The sequence below is a fragment of the Ursus americanus genome, chromosome 5 (genome assembly GCF_024610735.1).
Source record: "Ursus americanus isolate L20-20 chromosome 5, mUrsAme1.1.p, whole genome shotgun sequence".
NCBI classification, from domain to species: domain Eukaryota; kingdom Metazoa; phylum Chordata; class Mammalia; order Carnivora; family Ursidae; genus Ursus; species Ursus americanus.
The window spans coordinates 15,746,738-15,763,709 of record NC_142131.1 but is presented as its reverse complement, the minus strand read 5'-3'; the positions used below and the strand labels follow the sequence as shown (position 1 = coordinate 15,763,709).

The 16,972-nt window shown below is 36.0% G+C and overlaps 1 protein-coding gene across 2 annotated transcripts in view; it reads right to left on the bottom strand.

The window, feature by feature from the left end:
* Positions 1-16,972, bottom strand: part of KIAA0825 (KIAA0825 ortholog) — a 375,816-nt gene that overhangs the window by 2,814 nt on the left and 356,030 nt on the right. The gene's annotated exons all lie outside the window — the stretch shown is intronic.

Here is a 16,972-nt window from a genome sequence, read left to right as displayed (position 1 = left end):
TAGTCAACACTCAGTTATTCAAGGTTTGAATATGTGTAGTGACTGGTTTACTGAGGCATCTATTTCTCCTTGTTTATTCTTTTACTGACTTCTCTCGGGCTCGAAATTTCATTGGCACTGCTCCTGCAGAATGGGCCAGAAAAATGGGAGAGGAAAGTGCAGTCAAACCAGTTCCAGTCTAGGGTAAAGTTTTAAAGTATTGTTTTAAATATGTTAATTTTAAAAAATTTATATGCCTTACTAGGATATACATGCATATAAATAAAACCTAGAATTAACAATAAGCAAATATTTTGCATAGTATTTTTCCTCACTGATCAGCATATCAGTGGCTTTAAGTTGCAGAGAAATGTGCCAGGAAGACCTCAGCAGCAAGAAGAATATCAAGCTAAATTGAATATACCTTAAAGGCAGGTTAGTCTATTTCTAGAAATAATACCAGATTTGAAATAATCTTGTTAAAATGACCCAAGAAAAGTAGCAAATTGTTAGCAAAATTCCATAGGGAATTGGCTAAAAAAGAGAGACTAAAGACTCTAATTTTGGGTGACTGATTGGGAGATATTTAACAAACTGTCAGAATATGGAAGTGTATATGAATATAATCTTAAAAGTAAACAGCACAATAACCCAAGTATGGTTAATTCCTTCTGCTCCTTCCTCTTATATGCCACTTCCTCAGGTCTGGGCAGGGCACACTTGACCCAGCAATCTAACAGTGAATCATCCACATGTATTTTCTTGCTCTTTTCCTCACTCCTAATTCTACCAACCCCCAAGCCATCTACCATGATATACTGTCACAAAAGGATTTTAAATCCAATGTTTTAATCCTAAAAAGATAACATCCTAAAAGACCCTCGGCTATAAGGGGACAGGATTTCTAACAACAAACAAGGAGCTATGCACTGAATGTCTTCCAGAAGCCCACTATTTTATTATATTCAGAACTCCCGAATAAGAGTCTATCATATGTGAAGAAAGTATGTTGAGTTTGGAGTGGGATCTTTCTGGTTTTCTTCACTGAAAAGAAAGCAGGGGCATTGCATTTTCCATAGAAACCTCCTACTAGGATCCTTGTTCCCACACGCAGGTTTTTTTGGAGTGTTGGGCTCACTATGCCCTGACCAGTCCTGGGAAGTAGTTTATATAAAGAAGGAAGGAAGAGTGGAGAGAAAGAATTATCTGAGAAATGAGACTTGGGTTTAATCTACATTTCTTCATCATTGTCTGCCTGGGATTCTCCTCATCTCCTAGCCCCAGTCTTGGCTGGATTGAAAAACTGTAATTCACGGTTGTCTTAATTTCTCTATATGTTCCCATATGGTCAGAGTTAGGTCATTGGTCATATAAGTTTTAATAACAACTTGAAGGATAAAGAGATTTTTCACTACTACACTACTCAGTCATGTGACAAGGGGCAATTCTCCCCAGGTCAGTATTTCGAAATTTAAAATTTAGCCCATAAGGTTACCTTCTACTGTTTTCATGGAATTTTAAAGATCAAAAACTGTCACTTGTTATTCCCATTCTACAGAGAAGTAAACTGAGATACAGAATGTTAATGTCACTTGCCCAGGTATCCTTGGATTGAAATCAGGGAGTTAGGCTCTAGAATCTACTTAGAAATGCAACACTCACCATGTTTTAAAATGATTTACATTTATCATTAATTAATGGTATGAGCAGTTTATTTTATTTCCTAAAAAAATGTTGCCCAAATTGGGCTGTATGTTAAAAAAAAAAAAAAAAAAAAAAAGCCCTAAAATTCAGTAAATACATGAAATCCAAACATGGAAAATTAGTTTTACCTTTCTTATTGCATGGAAAGGTGCTAATATTGTACTGAGTAAATGAATTATTTTATGAATGTCAACAGAACAAAATATGTAATATGCACATAAATATTTTGATCATTGTCTCTCCTTGTGAAAATTGAAAGCACGATCTCTGCTTCATTTAAATATCTGTATAATTAATGTAATTTAAATGGATTGTATACATAATAGAATCCAAGATAAGGATTTTTGAAGCTTCATGAGAATTGTGGGCACCTCAAAGTGTAATTGAGCTGTTAGCAATTAATGATATTAAGCAACATAATTTATCTACCACAGCCTTCTTATATTTGCTTTGTGCTTATTAAGAAGAAATCATTTCCTATGAGAAGAAGAAATCATTTCATATGAGAATAAGAAATTTTGACAAAGATAGGAAAAAATATTACAACTACGTTTTCTCTAATTTTACTTTATCGAATAAAACATTAGGGATTTGACATGTATGTCTGTTTACCTCAAGCCTTGTTTTATTTCAAATCTATAATTTTTTTTTGAAGTACAACTGACATATTAGTTTCAGGAATACAACATACTGGTTTCATATTTATATACATTACAAAATGATCACCAGGATGAGTCTAGTTACCACCTATCACCATACAAGACTATTATTACAATATTGTTGACTACATTCCCTGTGCTGTAAAATATATCCCCATGACTTATTCTATAACTGGGAGGTTGTATCTTAACCTCTCAATTATTGCATCAGTGCCTGCACTCGCCTCCCCCCTGGCAACCACGTTTGTTCTCTGTATCTATGAGTCTGTTTCTGTTTTGTTCATTTGTTTTGCTTTTTAAATTCCACATGTAAGTGAAGCCATATGATATTTGTCTTTCTGTGACTTACTTCACTTAGCATGACATCCTCTAGGTCTGTCCATGTTGTCGTAAATGGCAAGAATTCTTTTTTTAAAGGCTGAGTAATATTCCACTGTATATATGTACACTACTATTTTATCTATTCAGGCTATCTCTGGACACTTAGGTTGCTTCCATATCTTGGCTATTGTAAATAATGCTGCAGTAAACATAGGGGTGCACATATCTTTTCAAGTTACTGTTTTTGTTTTTGCCCAGATAATCCCCAGAAGTGGAACTGATTGATCATACAGTTCTATTTTAACATTTTTAAGAAACCTTCATACTGCTCTTCATAGTGACTTCACCAGTGTACCTTCCCACCAACAGTGCAAGAAGATTCTCTTTTCTCTACATTCTTGTCAACATTTGTTATTTCGGGTCTTTTTGATAGTAACCATTTTGACAGGTGTGAGGTGACATCTCATTGTGGTTTTGATTTGCATTTCCCTGCTGATTAGTGATGTTGAATATATTTTCATATGACTGTTGGCCATCTGTATATGTTCAGAAAAATACCTATTCAGGTTCTCTCCTCATTTCTTAATCAGAGTTTGCTTTTCTGATAGTGAGTTTTGAGGGTTTTTTTTTTTAAATATATTGGAGACATTATTTTCAAATATCTTTTCCAGTCAGTAGGTTTCCTTCTTGTTCTGTTTTAGTTTGATGTAGTGCCATTTTAATTTAAAAAAAATTTTTTTTAAGTTTTTTTAAGGTAATCTTCATACCCCACATGGGGCTCCATCTCAAGACCCCAAGATCAAGAGTTGGAAGTCAAGTTGCCTTCCAACTGAGCCAGCTAGGCGCCCCATGTGGTGCCATTTTAAAAATTTTGCTTTTATTGTCCTTGTCTGAGGAGAGTGATCCAAAAAAATACTGCTAAGACAGACGTCAGAGAGCTTACTGCCTATGTCTTCTAGGAGTTTTATGGTTTTATGTGTTACACTTAAGTCTTTTATCCATTTTGCATTTATTTTTGTATATGGTATTAGAAAATGGTCCAATTTCATTGTTTTGCATGTAGCTGTTCCTGTTTGTTTTCCCAACACCATTTACTGAAGAGTGTTGAAGAGATCCTCTTTTTCCCACGGTGTATTCTTATCTCCGTTGTCATAGATTAATTGACCATATAAGCATGGGTTAATTTCTGGGATGTCTGTTGTTTTCCACTGATGTGTGTGTGTGTGTGTGTGTGTGTGTCTTTCTCTCTCTTTTTTTTTTTTGGCAGTACCATACTGTTTTCATTACTAAAGCTCTGTACTCTAGTTTGAATTAAGGAGCATGGTACCTCCCTATTTATTCTTCTTTCTCAAGATTGCTTTGGCTACTTGGGGTCTCTATAGTTACATACAAATTTTAGGATGATTTCTTCTTGTTATGTGAAAAATGCCATTGGTATTTTAATAGGGATTATGCTGAATCTGTACGTTTCTTTGGGTAGTATGGACATTTTAACAGTATCAGTCCTTCCAATCCATGAGCATGGTGTATTTTTCCATTTATGTTCTTTTCAGTTTCTCTCATCACTGTCTTACAATCTTCAGAGTACAGGTCTTTCACCTCTTTGTTTAAATGTATTTCTAGGTATTTTACTCTTTTTGATGCAGTTGTAAATGGGATTGATTTTTTTCTTATGGTTTGTTATTAGTGTAGAGAAACACAACAGATTTCTGTATATTAATTTTTTATCCTGCAACTTTACTGACTCCACTTGTTAATTACAATAGTTTTTTTTAGTGGAGTCTTTCCATTTTTTTATATATAGCATTAAATCATCTGCCAATAGTGGCAGTTTTACTTCTTTCTTTCCAGTTTTAATGCTTTTTGTTTGCCAAAATTCTATGGCTAGGACTTCCAATACTACGTTGAATTAAAGTGGCACCCTTGTCTTTTTCCTGTACTTAAAGGAAAGGTGGGAAGAGGCAGAGGGCGAGGGAGAAGCAGGCTCCCCACTGAGCAGGGAGCCCAATGTGGGACTTGATTCCAGGACCCTGACATCATGACCCAAGCCTAAAGCAGACGCTTAGCTGACTGAGCCACCGAGGTACCCCTGGGGACCTCTTTTTTCCTTGATGAGTCTGGTGAATGGTTTATCAGTTTTATCTTTTCAAAGAACCAGCTCTTAAATTCATTGATGTTTTCTATTTTTTTCTGTGTTGATTTCCTCTCTGAACTTTATTATTTCCTTCCTTTTACTAATTTTGGGCTCTGCTCTTAGTTAGGTATAAAGTTAGATTGTTTGATATTCTTTTTCTTGAGGTAAGTTTCTCTGTGAACTTCCTTCTCAGACCTGCTTTTGCTTCATCCCTTAGATTTTGGAACAGCATGTTTCCATTTGTCTTAAGGTATTTTTAAATCTCCTCTTTGGTATTTTCATTAATGCATTGGTTATTTAATATCATGTTGTTTAGACTTTATGTGGTTTTTTTTCCTAGTTTTCTTCTTGTAATTGATGTCTAATTTTATCCCATTGTGGTCTGAGAAGAAGCTTGTTATGGTTTCAATCTTATATTTATTGAGGCTTGTTTTATGGCCTAACATGTGGTCCTTTCTGGAGAGTGTTCCATGTGTACTTGAAAAGAATGTGTATTCTGTTGTTTTTGGATAGAATGTTCTATTCCATCTGGTCTAATGTGTCATTTAAAGCCAATGTTTCCTTGTTGATTTTCTGTCTGGATGATCTATCCAACGATGTAAATGCAGTATTAAAGTCCCCACTACTGTTGTATTACTGTCAGTTTCTCCTTTTATGTCTGTTAATATTTGCTTTATATATTTAGGTGCTTCTATGTTGGGTGCAAAGATATTTACAATTGTTATATCTCCTTGTTGGATTGATCCACTTATCATCATATAATGCACTTCTATTTTGTAGCAGTGTTTTAAAGTCTATTTTCTGTGATATAAGTATTGCTACCCCAGCTTTCTTTTTGTTAGGATTTACATGAAATATCTTTTTCCATCCTTTCACTTTCAGTCTGTGTATATCTTTAGATCAAAGTGAGCCTTTTGTAGGCATCATTTAGATAGGGTCTTGTTTTGTTTTTTTAAATCCCTTCTGCCAACCTTTGATTTCTGATTGGAGAATTTAGTCCATTTACATTTAGAGTGATTGGAGATAGGTAGGTATTTATTCAATTTGTTAATTTTTTCTGGCTGTTTTTGTAGTGCCTTTTTGTTCCTTTCTTCTCTTGCTGTTTGATGCCTCTTTTTTTTAGTGTAATGTTTGGATTCCTTTTGCTATATTTTTTTGTGTATCTCTGGCAGGTTTCTGGTTTGTGGTTACCATGCCCCCCACACACACACATACACGCACCCACACACAGTTGATGGTCACTCAAGTTCATTTACATTCTAAAAGCACATTTTTACTACCCCCAACTTTTATGTTTTTGACATATTTTACATCTTTTTATTTTGTATATCCCTTACCTAATTATTGTAGTTGCAGTTGATTTTAGTACTTTTGTTTTTAAACTTCATACTGGCTTTATAAGTGATTGGTTCAGTACATTTATTACATAATTGCCTTTACCAGAGAGATTTTTTCTTTCATATATTATCTTATTTTTAGTTGTGACCTTTTCTTTTCTGCTTTAATAAGTTTCTTTAGCATTTCTTGTAAGGCTGTTTCTGTGGTAATGAAATCCTTTAGCTTTTGCTTGTCTGGAATACTTTCTTTTTCCTTCAATTTTGACCTTTACCAGGTATAATATTCTTGGTTGTAAGTTTTTTCCTTTCAGCACTTTGAAGATATCATGCCACTCCCTTCTGGCCTGCAGAGCTTTTGCTGAAAAATCAGCAGGTAGATTTATCTGGATTCCCTTGTATATAACTAGTTGTTTTTCTCTTACTGATTTTTGACATTTTAATTATATGCCTTGAAGTTACTGAGTTAATCCTGTTTGGAATTCTGTGTTTCCTGGACCTAGATGTCTGTTTTCTTCCATAATTTAGAGAAATTTTCAGACTTTTTTTTTTTCTTCAAGTAAGTTTTTTGCCCCTTACCTCTCTCTTGTTCTTTTGGGACCCCATAATGTGAATGTTAGTATGCTTGATGTTGTCCCTGATATCCCTTAAACTATTCTTGTTTTTTCAAATACTTCTTTTCTTTTTGCTGTTCTGATTGGGTGATTTCTACTACCTTGTCACCAAGTCACTGATCTCTTTTTCTGTATGTAATCTGTTAATTCCCTCTAGTATATTTTTCATTTCAGCTATTGTATTCTTCAGCTCTGATTGGTACTTTCTTATATTTTCTGTCTCTTTCTTGAAGTTCTCAGTGTGTTCATCCATTTCTTCTCCTGAGTTCTGTGAGCATCTATATGACTATTACTTTGAACTCCTTATCAGGTAGATTATCTCCATTTCATTAAGATCTTTTTCTGAGGGTTTTTGTTGTTGTTGTTCTTTTGTTTGGAATATATTCCTGTCTCTTCATTTTGCTTGACTCTTCATTTTGCTTGACTCTCTGTGTTTCTATGTATTCAGCACACTGGCTACCTCTCTTAGTCTTGAAGGAGTGCCCTTGTGTAGGAGATGTCTTCTGGGGCCCAGAAGTACCCTCTCCCTTGGCCACGAGAATCAGGTGCTCTAGGGACATCTCCTGTGTAACCTTTGTGTGCCAGCCTGTTGTGATAGTGTTGCTGCTGTAGGTACAGTGGACAGGGCTCTTCCCTTGGCCCAGCTTATGGGTCACTGCAACTGTTGGTTAGGTTTCTCTCTGTGGCTCAGCTGGCTGGGTTGCAGCAGCGTGTGGGACTCTTCCCCCAATCAGGCTGACTTGGGCTTCAGTAGTGGGCAGGGCTCTCACATAGCACCCCCCTATCCCCTGCCACCACCAGCTGGTTGGCGCTGTGATGGTCGGTGGGACTGTCTTCTGGGCCCAGCAGACATCCCTGGCCAACATTAGCATGTTAGAGTGTGAGTACCAGCCTTGGCGCAAGCAAGGTAGAATGTGATTGCAAAAGTGGTGTGCCTGATAGTGTTTCCATCCCCAGAGAGTGTCTCAGCAGTTTCCTACCTGACTGACAGGTGTCCCAGGACTAGTAAGTGATTCTCCTTCACCTATGTTCTAGGTGTTTTTCCAGCTTGTATTTTATCACTGGTTTTCAGGGCTAGACTATACACAAGGCCTTTAAGAGTGGGTTCTCCATACCCTATAACTATATTTCTGGCTGTAATCCTTGTTAGTTTTCAAAGCCTGGCTTTTTAGGGGTTTGTCTCTCCTCTGAAGGATCTAAGCACTGGAATGCCTGATGGAGAACTCCAACCTTCACTCCTAAGGGAGAAGTTCTGTGTTTTTGAGATCCTCTCAGTTATGAATAGCTGCACCTGGGTTGGGCTTTTTCTTTTTTTTGGTGAGAACTTGTGTCTGTCACTGCTACCCAGGTCAGTGCTGTCCTTCTACTCCTCATTTTGGAGGCTCTGTGTATCCATTTTCAGGGCTTTTTCTGAGGAAATTATTCTATATGTAGTCATATTTATTGTTATATATGGGAGGAGGTGAGCTCGGGTTCTTCCTACGAAGTGATCTTGAATCTTCTGTCATCTATAAGTTCTTAAGAGTTTGTCTTTAATTCCATCATAGTTTCAGGCTTTTTTTTTTTTAACACAGTGTAAAAACAAGTCAGTTCTATCAAATAACTATTGGAAAAGAAAATAATCTATCAATTTGTTAAACACAACTGACTGGGAAACTTGTTTAAAATGTCTATCCTAGTTTATTTTAATATGTTTAAAATCTGTAGTGGAATCATGTCCCTTCAGAAACCAGAAAATGTTGGAAACAGTGTATTCTAGTCCTCCCTTAAAAGCATTATGGAGTGAGTATGTTTTTGTTTTTCTTGACTCTGGTAGCCTCCTCTCTTTCACTGCCGCTTAGTTCTCCACCTGCCTACTATGGAAAAAAAACTGTAACCTGACCCACACTCAAGCTGTTGGCAGTGATTTGTTGTATTTTAGTCACTAATAAGCAGCAAAACTCCATGAGATCTCACCGATCTCTACCATATTCTTAACTATCTTCTGGAAAGTGCTCTATCTGTATGGCTCCTGGGTGTATAGATGTGAGAGCCTGGCCTATCCTTGACTAGGATTCCTTTTTTCTATCCAGTCACAACAGGGACCCTCAAACCTGGGCTGAGATACTCTAATAGAACCAGTATTGACAACTTTGCTCTCCTGCACTACTTGGATTGATTTGGGAGTGCTCAGCCTTGGTGGGTCTTCCTGGGTTTACACACACATTCAGAATACCAGAGGTATTCACCTATTTCTCTGTATGTTATGTGATTACCAGCTAATATTATAGGGCTCTTTCATGTATCACGTCACGGGCTAAAAGCTTTCTGTTTCTGCTTGCCTCAGTGAGCAGTGTTGGACTTGGGACTTGTAAAATAAGACCTTGAGGGGTAAAAAATAAAAAGTCACAATATTGAGTAACTGTTCTCGTCATCATTTTAGTAGGATCTTTTATATTGGAGGACTTTATGAATAGCTGTGTGTCAGAGCCAACTAGGAGAGTCCCACTAGGGGAGTAGTTAAGCATAGGGTATGTCCTTGGTAGGGCAGTTCTAGACTGTGATAGCACACCCTGGTTTATATCTTAGTGCATTATTGTAAAGAGTGGGTGAGCTATGAATTCATAAAGTGTTGGTTTTATTTTATGAAACTACTTCTATCAAGTGTCTTCCCCAGAGCTCTTGTCTTCATGTTCCCCTTCTGCCCTGTGCCTTTACATTGGTTTATCAGATAAATATAAAGAGATAAAATGAATTTGATAAGTATTATAATGGTTTTACTCAGTATTCAGTTATACATTTCCATGATCATGTTGTTCCTTCCTATCTTTCATGAGGGAGATGTTTCATGCTAGTTCACTCTGTTCAGCCTAGCATGACCATGGCTGTTTCGTTTTCCTATAAACCCTTTGTATTTTTCAAATACAGTCTATAATGATGGCATTTGATCATATTATTGGCATTTCTCCTGAAACGCCAACAAAATACTTGGAAATAAAAATGAAACTTGAAATAAGCCTCCTGATTTAATGTTATTATTAAACATTTATGTAGTACTTTATATTTACAAAGTGCTTTACAATTATTTATTAATTGTACTGTTAAACAACATTAACCATCTGGCCAAATTAATGATTTCAAATTCTCCTACCAGTTGGTAGCTCAGGAGTGAAAAATGAAATCATAGTGGATTTTATTCTCATTGAACGAACTGTTTTGTCCTTCACAACATAGTGCAGACTGGCTTCAAAGGGAAGTTAAAATCAAAGGGAAAAGGATGTCTCTGTTCTCTTCTTCCTATTGTCCTATAAATGTGGGCCTTTCCCCCAGATTCATGCTAGACCTTCTGTACTGAAGACAAGTCTTCTCCTCTCTCTTGGAAAGCTCCACATCTACTCCCACACATTCGGCTGTTGTCTCCACATCTGTAATTCAGTACCTTTAAACTTCATTTTTGTTTCAAGCCTTCTAAATTCCACTTTTTGATGGTCATTTTCACTCCCACTCCAATTATATTCATAATTCAGATTTATTTTTCGTTTTTTAAAACTGACCATTATCATCATATTCTACAGCAGGGTCTGACTTCAAAAAGTATTGTGCGCCTGCACTCCCTTCTTGTCCAGTCAGTTACCATTAAAGGATAATTTATTCTGCAATCACTTTCATATTCATCTTCTGCTATCAGTCTACAGTTCAGGTGCTGTGATAATGTGATTTATAATAAATAGGTATTTGGTCTCCATCCCAGTTTTTCCTATAGACCTCCTAAAACTTTTGGAATTTCCTGTGATGAGAACTATAAAGGTGCCTTTTGTTATGTTAATGAGGTGGCTTTTGGAAAACACTTGTTTGGGGAATGGTTACTAGTGGAGCCAATCATGTGATTAGAAGTTGGAATATCCATCACTACTCTCAACCTCCAGGGAGGGGAGAGGGGCTAGATCCAATGGCCGGTGATTTAGGCATGATTTAGTCAATCATGCCTCTGTAACGAAAACCCCATAAAATCCCAAAAGGACAGGGTTCAGAGAATTTCTGGGATGGTGAATACATGGAAATTTGGGGAGAGTGGCATTCTGGGAGAGACCACGGCAGCTCTTTGCTCTTCCTTATGCCTTGCCCTGTGCATCCCTTCTGGCTGTTCCTGGGTTATATCCTTTTATAATAAAATGGTACTCTAGTAAGTAAAATATTTCCCTGAGTTCTGTGAGCTGCTCTAGCAATTACTGAAATCCAGAGAGGGTTTCAATAGAACGTCCGTTCTGTAGCACTGTCAGTCAGAAGTACAGGTGACAGGGGTGCCGGGGCGGCTCAGTTGGTGAAGCATCCGACTCCTGGTTTTCTCTCAGGTCATATCTCAGGGTTGTGAGATCAAGCCCTGTATCAGGCTCTGCGCTCAGCGCACAGTGTGCTTGTCATTCCCCACCCCAACCCATCTTTCTCTCAAAAAATCTTAAAAAAAAAAAAAAAAGTACAAGTGACAACCTGATTGACGTCTGAAATGGAGTGGTAGAAGTCAGTCTTAAGGAATGAGTCCTTAACCTGTAAGCTCTATTGCCATCTCCAAGTACATAGTCTCAGAATTAAGATTAATTGTAGAACACCCACCTGGTTTCAGAGAAGTGCTTGGTGATAAGGGAAAAGTGCCCTCCACACATTGAAATTGTGTGCAGAATCATAGGTGCTTATGATGTTATTGCCTGAACTGCAATATTGTCTAGGTATTCAGAGCTTAAGTCTCGCCTCACACCCCTCTACACCAAACCTGCAATGACTGCCCTGCCAAGAGAGTTTAAAATCTTGGTGTTGTAGCTTGGTGGTAGTACTGTTTGGCTATCATTCTCTCTCCTCAGGGAGAAAATGATATTTCTTATTGCCTCTGCTGTATGTCTTCCCTTGTTTGTGTGTCTACTTTTGCTATTCCACTCACCTAAAACGCTTTTCCATATACCCCAAAACTGCTCATTCTTAAGACTTGGTCCACATCCTGCCTTTTTCATAACATCCTTCCCCACTACCCAACCCTGATGTGATTGTTCTTCTGAGTCCTGTAGTTCCTAATGTGAGCACTGTTTTGGTTTGTTACATCTCTTCTGTTACTTTTTTGAGCTGTTATTTTATTACATTGTGTTCTTTTATTTTTTCGCATGTATCTTTTTATCTATACTTGCTTTTCTTTGAGGAAGACTTTTAATTATCTGTAGCTTTTATTCCAAGTATTTTATTTTGGAGAACATATTTCAAATAACAACATAATGCTCTGTATACTTTACTTTGTATACTTTAAGCACTCACAAAATATCTGTTAATTGATATGTATTAGCAGCTTAGGTATTCTGTTACTCTTAGGTGGACTGAATAAAAAATTAACCACCAGTATCACAGTGGATAGTAGTTGGTATTTCAAATAAGTGTTGTTAAATTGTTATTTGTATGAATGATAAAAACAAGGGCTCTTTGAGCCTGAAAAATACTCTTCTCATCCTAGTTCCTACATCACTAGTTGATTCTTGAGGTCTTAAATTCAAATGATCATGCCAAAAGACAACAACTTCCTTTAAGTTCATTCATTTACTAACCACTCCATATCCTTTTCTGAGAATGAGACGGTAGTATCAGGAAAATAAGGCATTCCGTAACTTCATGTTATTTGGTAACTGTCTGTCTAGTGTTTTTGACTAACATAAAAAAAGTTTTAAAACAAGCTTTGGTTAACAAAGTACTTTATTTACATCATATTCTACCATGGAATAAGTTCTCTTGTTCCATGTGACCATCAACTATTTGAACATTTAATTTCTGGTGATGTGACATCATGAATGAGCCCAAAAACGTTTCTTTACTTCACTTTCTATAGATAACATCATTCCTTTGGTCTCATATGTGTCTCTGGTTGTTGTCTTGATTTTCTCATTAGTTTAGAAGCTCCTCAAAAATGTATCATAGAATTGTACTAAAAGGGTTCTGTCATTTTCTCATGAAATTATCACAGTTATTTCTTAGAAATTATATAGGCTATTAGAGCTCTTTTAGTCATCAGTGAAAATCACTTTCTCATTCTGCTTAACATAATTAAGAATAACTATTCTCAATTCTTAAAGGATGAGAATACGTAACAGTAACTAAGCAAACTTAAATCTTTGTCTTGTGACCCAGGAATCTTTTAAGACTATACAATCTTATTTATTATAACTAAGACTATCCCATTTCTTAGGATATGGTGCTACATATAGAGAAGAAATAGAAGAGGCCCAAATTAGCAAAAGCTTTGGGAAACTCTGTCTTAATTGAAGGGTAGAGGTAGGAAACTAATTGTAGTGGACCCCTACATAAGACTGTGGTAAGACTGAAATTAAAGGACCTTATAAGTTACCTTATGGGCCTTTCATACATACAGCTTGTTTTATAAGAGATCTGCCTTTATTTGTTGTTTGATATCTGTCACAATAACCCACATTGTAGAACAATTTTACTGTATATAATCAATTTGCCATTCATCCAGCAAACATTTATTGATAGCCTGCTAACTTCAGATCACTGTGCTAGGTACTGTAGAAGTGAGAGGAACTGTATATGGTTTTGTCCTCAGGGAGGTTATTCAGACCAAGAGTTCATCATATGGACTAGAGTAAATGACTCTTCTTAATCCATATTCAAAGTCCATAAAGGTTTTATAGAATATTTCACTTTAGGTATGAAATGTTGGTAATATAAGGCACTGGAACCATTTCTTTAGGCTTTATTTTAGCAGTTGTTTATGGGAAAGGCATAATTCAGGCATTTCTTCCTTGACTTATGGAGCAGTCGGAGGTAGCCTTAAAGAATAATTCATGTCCTTTCTTAATTGTTGGAAAGATAGCAACATCAATAACAAAGTGTCCTGATTTTTTTTTTTTTTGCATAAAGTCATTATCAAATTCTACAGTAAAATTGGAAACTGTAGAATTTGTCGTTCTTCTTTAAAGATATTTCTATAGGAAGGTGATTCTGAATAGCACTTAGTCCCAAAGGACAAATTTTAGGGAGGGGGACAGATACAAGCCTATCATACACTTGAGAATAACTTCACGAGTGCTGTGATTCATGAATAGTTAGTTATGGGAAATCTATTATAAACTAGAAAATTAGCTTTGAATGTAATCATCTTCAATATAAATGGTACTTGGGTTTTTTTTTTTTTTTTAGTAGTTCTTTTTATCCGCATACACCACAAGATTGAAGAGTTGGTCTTTTTCCTTTGGAGACAGGTCCTTACAATACTATACTTAATAGATGAGATCTATACTGTTTTTCATAAGTTTTCCAGACAATGCAAATCTCCAACTACTTTGGTCTAATATTTTACAACCTAACTTTTAAGAAATGTGTAAGTTTTAGCCCATCTCCTTTAGCATACATTTAGTGAAGATAGAGAAATCAGTGTTATTCTTTTCATGTAAACCTAGAAACTTATTGCTTAGCTTTATCTTCTCTGAAATAGTTTAAAATTTTCTTGTAGATTGTAATTTTTAATGCTTTAAAAGTTTTGCTTTACTCAACTTTATATTGCATCTCTAAATAAATAATAGGGTTCCTCCATGAAACTTAAAAGACCTTATACCATTTTCAGTGGGGGCATTAGGGAACAAGTGGATGGTAAAAATCACTTTGATAAGGGAGCAGAGAGCGCTTTACAAACTTATTTCTAACTTAATTTAGTCATTCCCTCAAGCCAATCAAGGTTTGCTAGTTCAGAGAGAATTCTTTAGGAAAAGGAAAAGCATTAAGGAAACTCATCCACAAAAAAGGTAAAAAAACAGCTAAGAATTATTTGTACTGTTTAATAAATTCATATTTAGAGATTTTACTTTTAATATTATAGAGGTTTCCATGAACTGTAAAGGACATTCAGTTTTTATAGAATACTATAAATGGCAGTTACATCTTTGCATTTGGAAATTATACAACATAGGCTTTTCTTAAAATAAGCAAATGGAGTTATTTCAACTCCCCACAAATTATTCTGATCTAATACTTTATCCAGAAAATGCTTATTTTTACCAAAATTACATCATTTGGTTAATATAGTATACTACTTAGAACCCCTGAGCCCCAATGTTACATACATAATATATGGTATATAGAAATACAATAAATGTTAGAAATATGTATTTTAAATATGTAGAAATATAGTTATATCTATGAAAAACCATACTCAATACTGTTAAATATCAATGCTTGCCATCATGAATTAGCAGTTTGGTTACTTGCTTCAGCCAAGAATTTGTTATATGATGAAGATAACTAGCTATAGATCCAGTTTATTTAGCTATTTCTCCAAGAATTCAAATGAATGTTCTTTTTGTGAGGTGGTTGATTTCTTTTACTACTACTAATACAGAAAAAGGAATCTTTCCAAGCTCAGGAACAAGCAGCAAAACCCTTAATTTGAATTTATAGCCTTCAGAGACAATCTGCAACACAACTTAACTGTCCAAGCAATTTATTTTAATTAATATGATTTGTTCTATATATTTAAGTAGGAGAGTTATATACCAACAAATGGGACAACTAAGAATGCTAACCGTAACATTTTAAATACTTATGGCTTAGGGAAAACATAAACAGAAGCATAGCCATCAGTAGTTATGGAAGCTGAACTTCTCCGAAAACAGTAAAACATCCATATCTCCATAGAGATTTCATTTCCACCAGTGATTTTTTTTTTTTAATTATAAGAGTTTAGATAAAAGGCCAAGGTCACGCTATTTGCCCAGCACTTAGTGCTGATGTAGAAGAAATGCCCTCTGCTAAGAGAAGTGTCAGGAATACTATATATTGCCAGAGCACATTGCTGATTTTTCTTAGAGTAATGTATAATTTAATAAATGAAAAGAAAAAACTCTTAAATTTGATACACCTGAAAATATTCACAGACTGTTCAAAAGACATTTAGTGTCTATTCCATTTATAAAACTGTTATGTTAAAAGGTACTTAACCTGTATCAAGCAACCCTCTTCTTGCTCTGAAAATGATATTTTAAAATGTCCTCTTTTCATCAAGAAGGAAAGAATTACATATTTACAACCCTAAAACTTACAAAACTTGAGTGCATTTTTACTAGCTTGTGTAAAGCTGATGGCAACACAAGGCTAACCACTGCACAAACTACTTCTGGAGATAACAATCTGAATGAAAACTTTCAGAAACACATGGTCCATCATGTAAAGATCCTGTTTGCAACCTTTGTTATTTAAATTAATAGCAACATCATATTTAGTAAAGGATTTGCAATATAGACCTAGTTCATATTTTGCTTGAAATTGGCTGAGAATTTAGAAAGATTAGAACTGTTGGAGAAAATGAGAGCTCTACATGGTTAATGCCATTACTCTTCATTTAGTCCCTGCCTGTATGTTCATATTCATAGAGCTTTCAGGGGCACCTGGGTGGGTCAGTGGGTTGAGTGTCTGCCTTTGGCTCGGGTCATGACCCCAGGGTCTTGGGATCAAGTCCAGCAGCAGGTCCCCTGCTCAGCAGGGGGCCTGCTTCTCCCTCCGCCTCCCCCCTGCTTGTGCTCTCTCTGTCAAATAAATGAATAATGTTTTTTAAAAAAGTTTTTTTTCCCCTTCATTCATTCAGTAATCAAAGTATTTACCAAATGCCTACTATGTGCTGACACTGGGGGGGGGGTATGGAGCCTATAATAATAATAGCTAATAGTTATTTAACAATTTCAGTGTGCTAGGCAGTGTTCTAAGTACTCTGCATATATTAATTCATTTAGCCCTCACAGCAACTTTATGAGATCAGTTAACTATTATTCTTGCTACAGACCCAAGGTCACACAACTGCTTAGTGATGGAATCAATATTCTAATCGAAGCCGCTGGCTCCATAGTTAATGCTCTTATCCACTACAGTACATCCGCTGTAACCTATGTCTCTGTGTCTTTGTCTCCTATAATAATAAATGTTAGCTGCTCTTGTGAATCTCCCAGTTTCACATTTTATGTCCACTCTGCATATGTCAAAAAATTAATTGATGGGGCAAAAAATAGCAGTCTCTTTGTACTCCACATGCCAGGCTGGGATTAGAACTGATTTGAGTACAGTGTAGACCCTCTTGAGTTGAGATGCCATCACTTTTGCAGTCGTGGCAGAGTAAGGAGCCTCTCAAAATAACTCTGGTTACCTCAGCTCCTTAGGGATGATGGGACCACTTCCTCACTTCCTTTCCTCATCCCTGGGGAAGGAACTAGTAAG